This window comes from Cyprinodon variegatus, unplaced genomic scaffold (assembly GCF_000732505.1).
Source record: "Cyprinodon variegatus isolate N-32 unplaced genomic scaffold, C_variegatus-1.0 Scaffold939, whole genome shotgun sequence".
Lineage (NCBI taxonomy): Eukaryota > Metazoa > Chordata > Actinopteri > Cyprinodontiformes > Cyprinodontidae > Cyprinodon > Cyprinodon variegatus.
Genome location: NW_015151392.1, coordinates 258,685 through 274,626, shown reverse-complemented (window position 1 = coordinate 274,626; position 15,942 = coordinate 258,685). Strand labels below are relative to the sequence as shown.

Here is a 15,942-nt window from a genome sequence, read left to right as displayed (position 1 = left end):
ATATATATATATATATATATATATTCACATTCAGCCATAATTGTTTAATCATGCAAATGTACTAAATAATCTATATATGTGGTGGCCATATGAAGAGGAAGAGGAGGCTTCGATATGCAGAGTCACATAGTTCCTATGAGAAGTCCAATCTGCTGCTGATGATGTCACATATGCTGCCTCAGGGAGACGAGGGACTGCACCTAATGAAAATGCATTTCAGCATTTCAGTGAAGTAAAGATGCCTGACTATTAGACCGTAGTGTAATGTGTGACTGCGGTCCACAGGAGCTTGGAGCAGTTCTTGCATCAGAGCTCAGTCACGAGTTATTCTAGTATATCTTTTGTTTCACATCAAGAGGACAAAAGTCACAGGAGTTGCAGCCGACCAGTCCATAACCCAGGTCAAAGCTCGGCATCTTCAACAGCAGCTGTTGCAGTGTTCAACAGATAAAAATATGAGTACGTGGAGTTATTTGACCTGCTGACCCTGTCTGCTGCTATAACTTATTGTATTATCACCACAATAAAGAAAATAATTATCATGATTACAAATTCTTTAAAAGAAGGCATTTAAGGTAAGTTACTACTTATGCTTAAAGACAAATTTGACATTAATACAGACTGAATAGTTTAACAGTGAGTATCGTTGAATATATTTTTAACTGAAAATAAAGTGACTCAATGCTTCAGCTGTACACAGCTTATTGACACATGCACAAGGTCCTTGAACCCTATTTATGGGCAAAGTTCACATTCAATAGTTTGTTCAATAGTGTGTTTTGCAAGAGAAGCACTGTTTTGCCCGAACAGTCTCTGCCAAAGTATACAGAAGTCTGCTGTCAGACAGTAATTTCTTCACAAATAGATATGCAGTCAGGCAGCCAGCAGGGTAAAGTGATTGAATGAAGATGGTAAAATGTAAAAGAAATACCTCTGTCCGTTGTTTACTGTTGTTTCATAAGATATCCCCACACATTTCAAAATATTCTGATGGCCTGCAGTGCAGTAGAGTTCCTTGGGAAAGCATTTATCTCTGCACACTCTGTAAAACTGCCTACAAGCTGATTGATTAGCTGTTTAAAAAGAGATACTTTGGGATGAAGAATCCTCAAAGTGCACATTTGTTATTTCAGCTTGGCATTTCTGTGGTGATCACATCAAATGTAAGTTTTATTTCTTGCAAAGTCTCTCCCAGAAATGTTCCCAAATAATTAAAAGGATCTGGTTCGCAGCAACCCAGATTGTATATAGGGTTTGGGAAAAACCCAGCTGAGAGAAGATTAGAGTTTACAACTAAGGTCCGCTTACAGGGCTCTTTTTTAGGGCTTTCTCTTCTTTTTTATTTGATATAACACCCTTGGAAAGTTTAATATATTTCAGGAAACCTTCCACAATTTCATTAATGTGAAATTTAGCCATATTGGCTCTTTTCTAAAGCAATCTAGATTATATCTTTTTAAATGTAAATTCCTGAACTTAAAACAATTTAAGGGCATCATTTGCGAAATTTTCAAAACTTAGTTGATGTAAAAACAGAAACTTGGAATGTTTATTTACGCTTTTACCTCTACTTGTCTAGCCTGTTATGACACACTTTTTAATGGAATGAAAATAATAATAAAAAGGCCCCCTCTTGATTAGTTTCAGCTGGTTTCAAAAGTCTGCGTCAGACTATTAACCCAAACACAAAAAAGAGTTCACATCAACCCTAACATTTTTGTACTGGTTACATGTTGATTTTAAAATCCAGGCTTTAATTTGCAGGGAGCTGAATGCTCATACATCTCCCTTTACTAATCTGAAGTCCTAAAACCTACATTTGTAAGAAGTTCCAAGAACTGGTGATATAATAACCTGGTATTAGCTTTTTCCAGGCTGTTGCACCCAGACTGTCGTATGAGCCTTTATCTTGCAGCCTTGACTCTGAAAGTTGAGAGAACACTTTCTCATTTCTTGTTGAACAGCTGTATTTTTTAAAGGTGCTGGAAATTTACTTAATTGCTTACTTACTCAGCACTAAACAAATCAATATCATAGAAAAAACTTTAATGTCTACAATACACAATGAAGGCAGAAATTTGCCTTTGGCTTGCTCACACACAATAATGTCAAAATACATTAAAATACAATAAAAAAATAGTTCATTGCAGACACAGCAGCAGTAGCAGATTCACTTCATCAAGGGAAGGGAAGAAGAACAGAGCGAAACATACGAAACATATATTTACATGTTATTTTGGCGATTCTCAGCCTAGGGCTTCTCTGCATAGTTTGCATGTTCTCCCAGTGCATGTTTGGGTTCTCTCTTGGTACTCTGGCTTCATCCCATCGTCCAAAGACATGAGTGTTAGGTTGACACAATTAATGCTGTAATTAGATGAATCATTACTGCGTTTCCCTGAAGCTCCTGATTCTCCCTTGCTGTTGCTGCTTTTGCAAAAATGTACCTAAAGCAACTTTCCTTTGACATTCGACTTTAAGTTTAGTAGAAACAGGAAGTTAACCTCAAAATGGCCATTGAAGAATAAATACAGCAAATGAACCAATTTGTAATACATTTGATTTGGATGGCTCACAATGAAGTCTGTTATAATTGTTTGTATTAATTCTGGGAAAATAAAAAAAGATAAAAATAAAAAAAAGATACAAATATATAATTGGTCAGAACATTTAGCCATACATCACTGCCCTCATAGAGGTTGGAGCAACACGCGCGCCCTCCCCACGCGTCCAGCTGCGTCACGCGGTTACAAGGAGCTGAGCAGCTCGGGCTGAAAAACGCACCGAGGGACACACATGCGGTCACCACCGCACATACAGATCTGTGTTTCATTTGCTTTCATTGCTTCTCCAGGAGTTTGATTTAAAGCCGCAGACCGGCGGAGCTCTCAGTGCCAGACAGGACGGAGAGCCGAAGTTCTCTGCTGAAGCGCAGCAACATTTCTGGTGAAAGTTGGATTATAGCGCAGAGAGGGAAGAGGCTGGTTAGAGGATGAGCATTTTGGATGTCAGCGGAGCTCAGCGCTGTCAACGGTAAATGTTTTTATAATAACAACAATGATTTATTATTATTATTCTTTGTAGAAATATTAATTGCAGAATATTTATAGAAAACTTTTTAAGTTTTATTTTTTGCAAGTTGGGGTCATGTTTACATTTCTGCTTTTTCTTAATTCCATTATATTTACTTAATGTCTATTGGCTACAATTTTAAATGCATTATTTCAATGTACAAAGGAATGGTTCAGTGATGTATATCTTTTTAAAGTTGTTTAATCTATGCTGTTTATAATGAATAGACTCATTCAACTGTTTTATATTATGTTTCTTGGTTTTAATACTTGTTTAAAAATTTGCAGATTGCATACATGTTAAATATTCTGCCATTATTAAACAAAATGAAATATGAAGTATTTGGATTTATGCTCTACAAGACTTTTAAGAATTTTACAGATCAGAAAAAAAAGAAAATAGTTCAGATTTTTGTATAACAACAAAACCAAAACGGTCAAAGTTCAAACTTCATGCCAAACAAACATTATATAATTCATAAAGGCTTACCAATATGTTATTTCTCTGTAATTATACACCAGGGAAATTCTTGATGTACAGTTTTACAGTGAATAAATCTGAATTTGATTGTTATGGGAGTTAATTGTAGAGGAGGCATTCTGTTCTCTTAATTAGACTCACTTGAGCAGCATCATGCAAGGCAAAAAAACAACATATGGGTCCGCAGTACCTTTTGCATGTTTTATTACAGTGCTCTAAGTGATTTCATAAAAAAAAAACACGTGATGCATTTTTTTTTTTATAAACAGCTACCACACCTAAGTAAACAAACACAGCCTTTTCATTAGCACCACGTCTGCTGCTAAAGAGCAGCATGTACACAACCATGGTGAGGAATCAGAATCAGTCTTGCAGGTGCACCCTATGGATTTTATTTTTCTGTACATATATAGGCTTTGGTGCTGATTTGCAAACATTAGTAGGCAGTGAAGGTGTTTCAATGAATACTAGAAGTGAATTAGGGAGGTTTTACGATGCATAGAGAGACTCTCTGCGAGTGTTGGCACAGTCAGATGAGTGAGTTGTATGGCTGCATTATGCATGTGGTTATAAAGGCTGAATATTAATTTTGGGAAAGAAGTTATGTTTTTTTTTATCACCATACAAATTCTTTCTATCATTCTGTCTGTCTTTCTGTCTCTTTGTCAGGGAAAATTTTTGGAGAAATTATATTTGCTTGCATTTTGTCCTTTTGGGACTTCATAGAAGGCATTTTATTTCTACATTTTTTTTTTTTACAAAGACAACGAATAAATGAAAATATAAAGCATTTAACCAGCTAATGATGGCATACAGCTGTTGATGATTTTGGGTTCTTTAAAACGTAGGTTTTATTTGACAGTGTAGGCTTAGACGGATCTGACAATTTCAGCCTTTCTTCTGTAATTACTATGCAGCATTGTGAGCTGGATAAGTGGGCAAAAGGGAATAAAAATTCTTTTGCTTATTGTGTCCTTTTTTGTCAGTCGCTAAAGTGGAAAAATGAAAATTTGATTTGAGAGAGACAAACTGTGAGTAATTAGAGGAGACGTAGCTTAAGACACTAAACTCATCCCTATAAGAGATGAGTGAGACTATGAGTGTTGGTGTCAGCCCACATCAAGTGACCATATATATCATGTGGGGGCACGCTGGGTACAGATTCAGTTGGTCCCTCACAATGAAAAAAGAAAGACTAAGAATAGTTACCACTACAAAGAGCTGTCAGTCCGGATTGTAACACAACCATGATAAGATTCTGTCTAGATTACAATAGGCTGCACTGACTGTAACTGTGTATGTTTCTGTGATTGCAACACCTTGTCAGAAAACATACAGTTTTAGAATGCTCCACCCTGAGGGTAATTTGTACGATTTCTAAGGAAAGGCAAGAAGGGCACTGCTACCACAGTTCATACAGGGATTTCAGAGAATGTTTGTGTGTTTTGTTTAATGTTAGTAGGAAAATAAACAAAAAATTTAAAACGACTGATTCGTGCAACAAAGGCAATAATTTGCCCTTATGGTGATTGAACTGTGATTGAAAGCTGACATTGATTAAATTGTTATTTCTACCTTTAGGTTTTAGGAGTGTCCTCTTGGTAGATTATTCAGTCTATCTGAGCTCTAATTCCTTACTTTAATACAGTAGGGTAAGAACAAAATAGAAGAACAGAACGATTCAAATTTCAGGAAATACATTGATCCATCAGGGTGAAACACCACAATCACCATAAAAAGAACTGGTCCAGAGAACTTAACAACAGTTTCTCTTAACGTTTCTTGACTTGTGTGCCCCTTTGGGCATTTTTCAGACCATAAGTATCCCACTCAGTCAAAAGTATTGATGATTATCCAAAAGTAGAACGTGGAAAAAACGGAAATAAAGACTATTTTACTTAATCTTTTAATTTGGGCATTTATTTCTTTTAATACTTTTATGCTTTCCATCTCCAACACAAATATTTTGCCTGGAAGTTAGTAAGGAATCGAAATAAATACAAAATAAAATCCTATTATAAATCTGTATTTATAAAACTGGAACTCCCTTATAATCACATTTAAATTCTATGAATTGGGAATAAAATACAGAACGAAAATCATAGTCAGACTTGATAAGTTTGACTTTGTTTTCATCGAGACATCTGAGCTGCTTTGATGAGCTCAGATAGCTCAGAGTGAAAAACAGCTGATCCTGCAGGCTGTTCTCTACATCCAGTCTGTTCTTATGCTTGGTTTGGATGTTTGTCACAGCTGAAGGTGAACTCAGACATATATATAAAACTTATCCTCACAAAGCAAAACAGACCCCAGCCCTATTTTATTAAATGATAAATGAAATATTTCCATGTACCCCTTCCAATGCACTGGCGGACCTCTATGGGCCCTGGTTGGGTAATCACTGCCTTACACCTTGTTATCAGTGGTTCTAATATACTGTAAGACCCTCTCTGTACTAGATTCCTCGTCAGCTTCGACTCAGATATGATGTCAATCAAAACATTTAAGCTGTTGGTTCTATTCAAGTTCATTGGATGCTTTGATGGTTTCCCTATTTGTATTTGGAACCAATTTGGACACAAAGGGAGTCGCCATATGGCCTGATCAGTCAGTCAGAAGATGACTTTGTGTAACATGTGCTAATATTGGGTTGACAGATTATGATATCAATTAATTTGTTTATTATTTTTAAACTCCAATGTTTAGACTGAGGGAGACAAAAACATATTGACTTAAAATAGTTTTCAACCCATAACAGCTTTTTCAAGACCCTAGTATTTTATATACAAAGCTTAGCAAAGTAAAAAGTAGAGTTTAAACCAATCAATGTTTAATGATTTGGTTTATTGATTTTTGTATATAAATTAAATATTCAGTAAGATTCACAGTTTAAGGACCTGTTGTGTTGAATAAAACAATTTTTCAGATCAGAAAATGTTCCAATCATGGAAATTTGCTGAGCAACTCTTTTACAATAGGATTCTCAAACACAGCAGTAAAGAGAGTTGCTCCTCTCAGAGTAACTTGCAGGTTTGAAACATTATTCAACTGCTTGGCTTGACTAATTATTAACTATATTATCTCTACCTGGTTGTCTGACCTGTCCCATTGTATGGAGAATACTACATCGATCTGTACAGTTTGTTTACAGGCTGACCCTGACTTTCTAAAAGCTCCACTTCAGTTGGGTGGGTTGGATGGATTTATCAAAAATAGCATTCAAATTGAGATGCCAAACCATTTGCAAAACAATGGCACAGGAAGAAGGACTAAACATGGTCTAAAATATCACGTCTTCGAACATTTTCGATGCTTTGCATACAATCTTGTCCTGCCAAACCCACCTGGTTACAAATTTGGAAAGTTTTATCCATGAGTGCCTGTAAATCTAGATGTATGACTTGAGACTTCAGGAAATTAAATTTGAAATTTCTGATAAACAATAACATGGTAATTTATTTCCTCCACGTCAACTTGAAGACTGTTTGACAACTTTAAGTCTAAATTGTACGGTTTTCTTTTTTGCTTTTATTCCAACCTAAAAATTGAAACTTCAGCAAAATTGGAAACTTGACCTCAGTAATTTCAGTGTAAAATATGCTTTGGTGACTTCTATCTATGCTCATGTAAACAAACTTGCGTTTTCAGTAGAATATACATTTGTGGTTAGATCAGGCTATTTTGAATAGAAATCTTTTATGAGGTCAACTATGTGGCAGTTCCAGACGGCTACTTTCTGTGTTTGAATACAGCTGGATAACAATCTGAGCTTGTCAATAGCTGAAACACGCAATTTAACCATGAGCTCAGTTAAATGTGCCTGTGGTTGGCGGTTCTGGCTCATTAACAAACTGATTTCGTACACCTAAAAAGACAAATTTAACTTGAAAATGCTTTGTGGACTAAAAACATAAAAGAAATGGGGCTTTTCTAACCTATTTGACCGCAGAATAACTTAGTAACACAGTTAGTTTCACCGCTGCAGAGTACAGGAAAACATTTAGAAGGACATTTCATTTAAATTAAAAGAATCCTTAAAAAGCCTGTGTTTTTACAGCATACATCACCATGTATATATGTATAATAAATGCTAACCATACTGAACATTTTTATTTTATAAACATCTAAAAAAATTCTATGACATGTAGCAAGATTGAATCTCACATACGTTTAACAGCAAAAATGAAATAGTAGTGTGCCACATTTGTGTACACATGATAAGAGCATCATTACTCAGTGTTTTGAAGAAGGTGTTCCCTGGTTAACCCTCAGACATTAAGGTCAATCTGTTCCTGACATTTAAAGTGTGAGGGATCACCATGAGACAGTATCATTAAAAAAGATGTCTGAGCTCTTAACAAATACGGCAAACTCATGAGTCTGTTAATGGATTCTAAGAGATCTTTAAACAATTTGAAAATAGGCCCCAAAATGAAAAATGGTTTGAATTTTACAAGTCAGTCAAAATAACTGTCAACAAGACCAGGCTCAGCGTTAAGGAACTTAAAGGCGCATTAGAAAAGATAATATAAGATAATACGTATTAACTACAACTGGCCCTTATCCCTAACAATTACATATAAGAAAATGTGTGAATAAAATAAAATCAAGCTGCTTTATTTGTGTTCTTATTGCCTTTTATGGAAATGCACGACTTCTGGTCAATAACAATCAATCAGAACCAGAAGAAATGTCTCCCCCATAAACTCGTAAGAATTTTTTTTTTTTATAAATGATAAGTTAATTAATAAATAAAAAAAACAACAACTTGTAAGACAAGCTCAGGATTGCTAATGTACCACAACTGTATGTCAATCTAAGACATATCATTAAGGCTTGTTCCCTATCAGTGTGTGCCATAGCTGTTTGTTAGCCATCATCAGTAGACCTTCTCTGTGGAATGAGGGATGTAGGCACTGCAGAGAGGGAGGGGAAGGGACCTGTAAGACGTGCTTGTTTGAATGTTTAGGCTAAGTCCACTGTTTTCTCAAAACTCTACTACATCTTTAGCCACAAGAGGCTGAAGTCTCCAAGAACCCTCAAATGCCATTAAGAGATGCACCAGACTTCTGGTACTGTTAATACTACATGAAAGAGCATGCATTTACAATCTGAAGGAAAATGTATACATTTTACATTTATTGCAGGTGTGCAAAGATGAAAACCTTTACTCATTTAGAAAAACATAAAGACCAGACTGAAATTTATTTAAAGAGAATGTAGACAAAGGGCATGAGTTCTTGGATAACATTCGCTGGGCAGATGAGTCTGATGCAGAAATATGTGGACAATTCATGGACAAAAAATCTCGTAAAATCTATGTAGCATGGAGCAGGAAGTGTCATGGTTTGGGTGTGCTCTCCTAGAGCAGGCATGGCCACCTGAAGATCTCAAAATTAACAGAGAATTTCCTTGTGTATCAGAGGTACTTTAAGGAAAATGTTAAACCATTTGTGAAGATATTTCAGCAAAATCCAGCACTAGTTGATAAATAAGAAAATAACTTTTTTTATGTTGTCAAAGCCAAGATCATCAAGATCATCCAATCTCTTGCGCAGAATTTCTTGTCTTCATCTGGTTAACAAAGTTTTGCTCATGACTTTGGATTTTTGATTAAACAAGTTTTTTTTCAGCCGATTAAGAGCAATTATAAAATTGTTAGTTTATAATAAAAAAAAAGAATGTACACTGGGAAGGCATTATCTTTTTGCAACTGTTATTTAGTTATTTTTTTATGTTACAGTTGAGCAGAAGAAACTGGAGCTTGTAATTAACTTTGAGGGGCAGCAAGCAGCTGGAGTTTATTAAATATACATCGACTCTTTTGCCGCTTTAAGCCACTATCTGATGGCGTGCTTGAGAACTTTTAAGCACCTGCTCGGTTAAACCAATAACACCCAAGTAAACTCAAATAGGGTGTTAATAGCTGAATAAATTTAGATTTTTTTAATTAAGCCTCCTTAAAATGAGCTCATTAACTCTAAAGCAAAATTCAATCACTTAGTTTAGTTTATTGAGCGAACCTTAAATGCCTTTTGGACCATCTGAGACGTTCACATCTTTGTTTTTTTCCATAAAGACCAGTGCACTAAGAGAATTAGGTGCTTGTTTCTTTGCAGACATGTGCACACCTAATGTCTTGGCTGGAAACCATTTGAAATCTGCTCCTTTTGAACCATATTTTACTGGTCTCTGGGTAGTGTTTTAGCCCATTTCCTCCCATTTCTCATGTTCACTACCAGGACCAGGATCAGATATTCGGCGCCTCACATTCCATCATTTAACTGTGGTCTGGATAGCTGCCAGCATCTTACCTTCCTGACCTAGTATACAATTCATGAAACAATTTTGTTGTTGTTCCCTTCTTGAACTGGAACTCACAGCAACTAGATCATCACTGTGTAGACTTCCTCAAACTGCTGCTGTGTTGGACATTTTTTAAATCTCTGTTCTATTAATTTTCTGTTTACTGTGTTCCTTAAGTCAGAAACCATTGCGTCATACCATTTTTTTATTTTCTCACACAGTGAACATAAGAAAACCATTATCATCTGCTACAGGCTTCACTCTTGGTTTTGCAAGAGCTTTGTGATGTCAGCTTCACAGCACGGATGCTTTTCACCACATTCCTTTTGGATATCTGCCAGACTTTGAAATACTGATATCCTTTCTGTCTTTATTCAAGGCTGTGATGTTCAAAATCGGCTGTCTAAAGACATTTAGGCACTGATTCTTTATTCTGTTTTGTTACCCACTCTTTTTCAATATCCGTGCAGTTGTTTAGCTACTGTGCCTCAAAAGATATAAAAACAACCATATTGTTTGTAAAATGTAAAACATTTTGAGTTCTTCCCAATATGCATTTATAATTGTTCTTCACTGTGATTTTTTATGCCTAACACAGAAAAATTGTGTGTTTAAATCCAATGCAAATTTGAAAAGCTTGCTTTCTAATTTGCACAAATTTCCACTGGCTGCTAATGTTGTTTCTTCATCACATTAAGAGCCACTGGGAGCTCCTGCACAGTGTCAGTTGTCTCAGTTCAATGTGTCTCATTATGCCAATGACCAGGCTTTTGGAACTCAAAGCCACAGGTAGTCCAATAACAACAAAATCCTGTTATGCAAATCAAGAATTCTCAAATAAAAAAATTACCAGGGAAAAAAAAAAAAACAATATTCTTTTTATTTGTCTAAGTTCTGACAAATAAAATAAATGAAAACACTTTCGCTCAATATCAGTAAATAGTTGGATTAGCCTTAGAACAAAAATAGCTTATTGTTCCGAATCTCTTTGCTGTTGACAATGTTATCAATCCTAACAAGACTGTCTAAGTAGCCATGTTACTGCCAAAATGTTGTAGACTTGGAATTAGACAACTTTTATTGTCATTTTGTATACACAGAGGGTATACAAAATAAAATGTTGTTTTTTATAGCTTTCAGACAGTGAATGAGCAGCAGCTTAGCATTGAAATGAACATTTCCATTCAGCAAAGTGCAGCTGTTATCAAATGTAAACAGTGTTGGATAAAAAAAAAACATGGTGCAAAATCGCTTTGATATGGACGTTCAGAGCATTTCAAGACAGATTTATATGGTGCAAATATGCATTATTTTTGGTTTGGTGTTATCAGTGTGATCCAGAGTCTGTGACATGATTTAGAGTTTTTTCAACAGTTCAGCTGTCTGATAGAGGTGGGGAAGAAGCTGTTGCAGAATCTGCTGGTCTTGCATTGAATGCTGCGAAGCCTCTTCCAAGAGGGCAGCAGGGAGAACAGTCCATGGTGGGGGTGTGAAGGGTTGCTGATGTCATAACCAAACTTGAATAGCCAACATGTACACAGACCATTTCCATTTGAAGCGAATTATCCGTGTGACGCAAAGCGCAGTGTCATCCTATGTCGTTGTCCACACTACGCTGTCATGCATGGGTAGAATAAATAGGAATTTGAGTCTGCAATCTGACACTAACCACTGATCAGTAATGGAGGAAAGTTTTAATGAATATGTTGCTAACGGGCAAGTTGTTCTAGTTTTAATTGAATTTGATTGATCTCACATAGGAGAAATTTACCTCTGCATTTAACCCATTCCCTTGGGGAGCAGTGGACTGCCATCGTGGGGCGCCCAGGGAGCAGTGTGGGGTTAAGCGTCTTGCTCAGAGACCCAGAGTGGCAGTATGTGGGAGTGGGTTTCAAACTCACAACCTGAGGATTCCAAGCTCTATGCCTTAACCACTGGGCCCCCACTCCCCTGTAAATTATAAAATGTTACCTAGTAAAGGCGATGTTGTTTCCAGCCGTCTCTATAATGATAGGAACATCTTGGAAGATACCGACGGAGGAAACAGCTGATGTGTGATGTGAGGTAAAAAGTTTGATATGTTAAACTTGATTTGAATAGTTTTTCCATCTCCCTTAACCCTTAACCAAGTGTAAAATCTTTTTTATTTTATTTATATTTTTATTTTAGCCTTTTCCGTCAAACTTTTCTGATGCAATTCTTCAAAATGCACATAAAAACAGCTTATGGAAGCACACCTACTGAGAGAGTCATTGATAGAAGTAGAGGTTAGCTTTTACAGCTGGCTGACCCATATTAACAACTGAACTCATAGGACTGAATCAAGTTCTTTTTTAGTAGAATATTAAATAGTCCTGTCAGTTTGAAACAGAATTAGTTAGAGATTGTTTGTGGATCCAAGATGTACAAAGGCTCCATTATTCCTACTGATGCCTTAAGGTTCCTCTCCCTCTAATGACATGCAAAGCAGACCTATGTGGGTCACATATGATTTAAGTCAGATGAGCATATTATGAAATTTTGAATGAATTGTCTTTTTAATAAAATCTTGCCATGCCACCATGACTAAAATGTTTGTTTTTCAAAAATTTGAAAGGAAAAAAATAGTCAGTCAATGAGGATTTTTGTGCTTGTCCTCATTTAATGTCACATATGAAACACATCTATTTTTCCTTAGTTTCAACTTTCTCCTTGTGACCAGTATCATGCACAAAAAAAATCTCATGTGCTGAAGTAATATAAATCTATCAAACTGTCTCCAACTGTGATTAAATAAGTAGAATACCAGAGTGGAGCACCAAAAAAATCCTTTTTTGAGGAGAAAACATACCGACCAATAATATTTTGAAGCTCTCTAACATATATTAATACTTGTTCTGACTTCTTTAGGTCTCTGGTAAGCAGCAGCCTGTAGAAAATCAACATCCCCATTAGATTTAATCAGAGACCATAGATAAACTGAGATGTACATTATGATGTTGCAGAAATCATGACTGGTCTGATCTGAGGACTCATATGTTATGCTTTACTGAAAGGAGTCAGTGGGTTGTGATGATGGAAAAGCATTGGTTGTGCTGCCTTGCTCTAAGATGAATTACGCAATCAGGCTCAGCGTGGCTGATATGATTACCTCAGTAATGATCAACCTACACGCTCCTAGGTTGACTGAATGGGTTCCAGACGCGAAGGGCTCATCATCCAGGGGTCACTGTTGGTAATCTGATTTGTGAGTTCTTAATGGTGGCTGTTAACATATTGTAAGGCTCACGTCTCACCCAGTTGGTGGGAGAAAGCTTCTTCCTCACAAAGAGAGATTAGTTAAAACACCCTTGATATATCATTGAGATGAATCAATACCTGTAGAGGTACAGCAAGGGATTTAAAAAGATCAAAGAACATGAAAAAGCCTTTGAACTGCTTTGTAAACCCTGGAGGGGGGTAAAACTATCGAGCCGTTTTCTGTTTGCTTAAATCTTCATCATTGAGGTGCTAAAAATACCCTTATAGTCTGTGCTGGTCTTGGGTCAAGTGGGGTTTGTTTCTGCTTCCTTTCACAGTGATTTTTTTTATGTCTAGAGCCCAAACTGTAGTCAGATTGGCTACTGAGCTGGAAACAGTTGCAACCCATCTTTTTGCCATCGGCTTTGGTTCAAAAAATCACATGTCCACATTTCTCAATTGTAAATCAGATATCTTAACATCTGGGTCCACTGACCATTTAGTATGCAAGCCTTTTTCTTTTTAGAATGCCCATCTTTTGTCTCAATCTTTCTTTTTCTTTTCAGAGTTAAATCATGTGTACAAATTGCATTGGGAAATTAAAAAAACTCCCTCTAAAGCTAGATTACTTGAAGCACCAATGGGATCGATTTTTGTTAGGGAATATCGCTCAGCTGGAAAGTGTGCCCGTCTTTACTCGGAAAGAAGCAAACCACAGTGGAAATCTCTGCTTTTACAAGAAGATATGAGCAGTGAAAGTGTGTTTAGACACATTGTGCTTTTTTCTCCTCAAATAAATAGGATTCAGCCATTATGAGTTACTGTTGCATACAGATCCCAAAGGAGTCCATTTCTACAGCTGTGAGTTAAAATTCTTTTACCTTCATATAGAGAAGGTATGCTGGATTTTTACAAATGGGATGATTAAATAATAGTGAAAAACATTTTTAAAAAAGCAATAATTAATCATGAGAATCCAATTGCTCACAAAAAAGGCTGAGAAATGAACACAATAATGAAAATTTTACTTTGAATTATTCGTTAATGTTCACACATTTTTTTTATTTGCAACATTTCCAAGACTAAAGGTGGAAGATAGGCAGTTTCACAAAACAATCACAATTCAGATTGCTCATACAAACTGATAAATATTGAAATCTGATTCCCTAAAAGCCAAATGAGATGAAACACCTTCAATCTGTCTTTGTTTGCTCATAAACTGAACAGTTACGGAGGGCCCTGAAGAAATAGTTTATCTATATTGATGGCTGTCAGTCAGATTAGTCTGAGAATTCAGTTCTTTGTTTAGGGTGCCTTCACATGGAATAAATGTCTATGACACTCTTCAAGAGCTACATGACTGTCTGCAGCATCTTCTTCTATGATCCAACCACATATGGACTCAATCACATCACACTGGAGGCCACGAACTAGCAAAATGCAGTTAAGTGGGATAAGATTATATCATGCTGTTGTAATGCTACTGCCGTGGTTATTGCTCAGACATGAGGTGAGCATGTGTATCTCTTCTAGCTCACAACGATTATGAAAGTCTTTAATCTTCAGTGAGCCCATTTAATTCATATTTTACCCCACAAAACCTTGTAAAGACCCCTTTTTTACTTTGAAAAGAGATGGATTGCTCCTTTTATTGCGAGGGGTCAAATCTCAAATGCAGAAGTTAAAGAAACTTCATGTCTGTGTTTTCGTAACAGAAGTATTCTGTGGTCTTGTCTGCAGAAATGCATTTTTTGAAGAAGAAATAGCTGAACAAAAAAGTGAAGCTCTTAACTCACTGGTTAATGTATTTTCTGATGCTCACATACTGACATGACTTATGATGTTAAGGTGAGGATCTGCCTCATCCAAAGTAACATGGAGTAGAGTTGCTCACTGCTATCAAAAATATTGGTAAAGTTAGTTTGTGTTATGTAGTGGTTTCCCTCCCGGATGCTTTACCTTGGGAAAAATAGAAAGCAATAGATAAATGGTATTATTCTAATGAAAATTGTCCAGTAGGGTGACCAGATTTAGATTTCAGAAAAAGAGGACAAATTTAATTCTTTTTATTGGGGGGGGGGCTCTGCTGGGCCGCTGACTGGACCAGACCGGAGCCAACAGGGGATGGAGCGAAAAATGAGTGTGCCTCATTAGGCTAATGTAGTAAAACAATTTCACAAAGAATTTGAGTCGGTGGGTCACATGCCTGGAAGCTATTGAAGAAAAGTCCCAACTGTTGTCTTTAAAAATATCTTAAAAATTTTAAATAACTCACAATTGCATGAAAGCAAGTGTGTCTTACATACATTATCTATTGGCATGATTGTATATTAGTTTCGTCTCAGCTGGTCATAAGATAAGGAGTTTATTGATTTTTGTTTTTCAAGAGTGCTTGGTTCAAAGATTTATTGACGGTCCCTCACTGCACCACCGTGTGTGGGAGGAGGGAGCAGCAGAGAGACGCTAGCCAACATTGGAATTCCTCAGTCAGATCAACCGTTTGCTAGATCCCGCTGACTCCGTGGAGCCTTGAATATCCAATTTCCAACTTCAAACCAACTTCACCGTGGTGTTGACGGCTCGGTTTGGCTGCACTGTAGTCGACCAAAATCCCGGACGATTTTGAAATTCGCCCTGGACTTTTTTTTAGGTATGAAAAGTAGGACATGTCCGGGAAAAAGAGGACGTCTGGTCACCCTATTGCACAGTGCACAGGTGCAGTAAATGACGAAATGAGCTGCAACAGAAGGACTCCAGATCTCTAGAGCGAGTTGAACGAATAAAAAACCATATCAGTCCAGAATGTTACTTATATGTATAATACTGTACATATCTATGTCATCATTCTGTAATACTGTGTTTAAA

The 15,942-nt window shown here is 36.5% G+C and overlaps 1 protein-coding gene across 2 annotated transcripts in view; it reads left to right on the top strand.

Moving 5' to 3' along the window:
- Window positions 1–2,761: 2,761 nt before the first annotated feature.
- Window positions 2,762–15,942, top strand: part of gcgr (glucagon receptor) — a 45,562-nt gene continuing 32,381 nt past the window's right edge. For both annotated transcript variants that reach the window (XM_015398509.1, XM_015398510.1), the window contains exon 1: window positions 2,762–3,033. The gene's annotated coding sequence lies outside the window, so the exon portion shown is untranslated. The remainder of the gene's footprint in view (window positions 3,034–15,942) is intronic.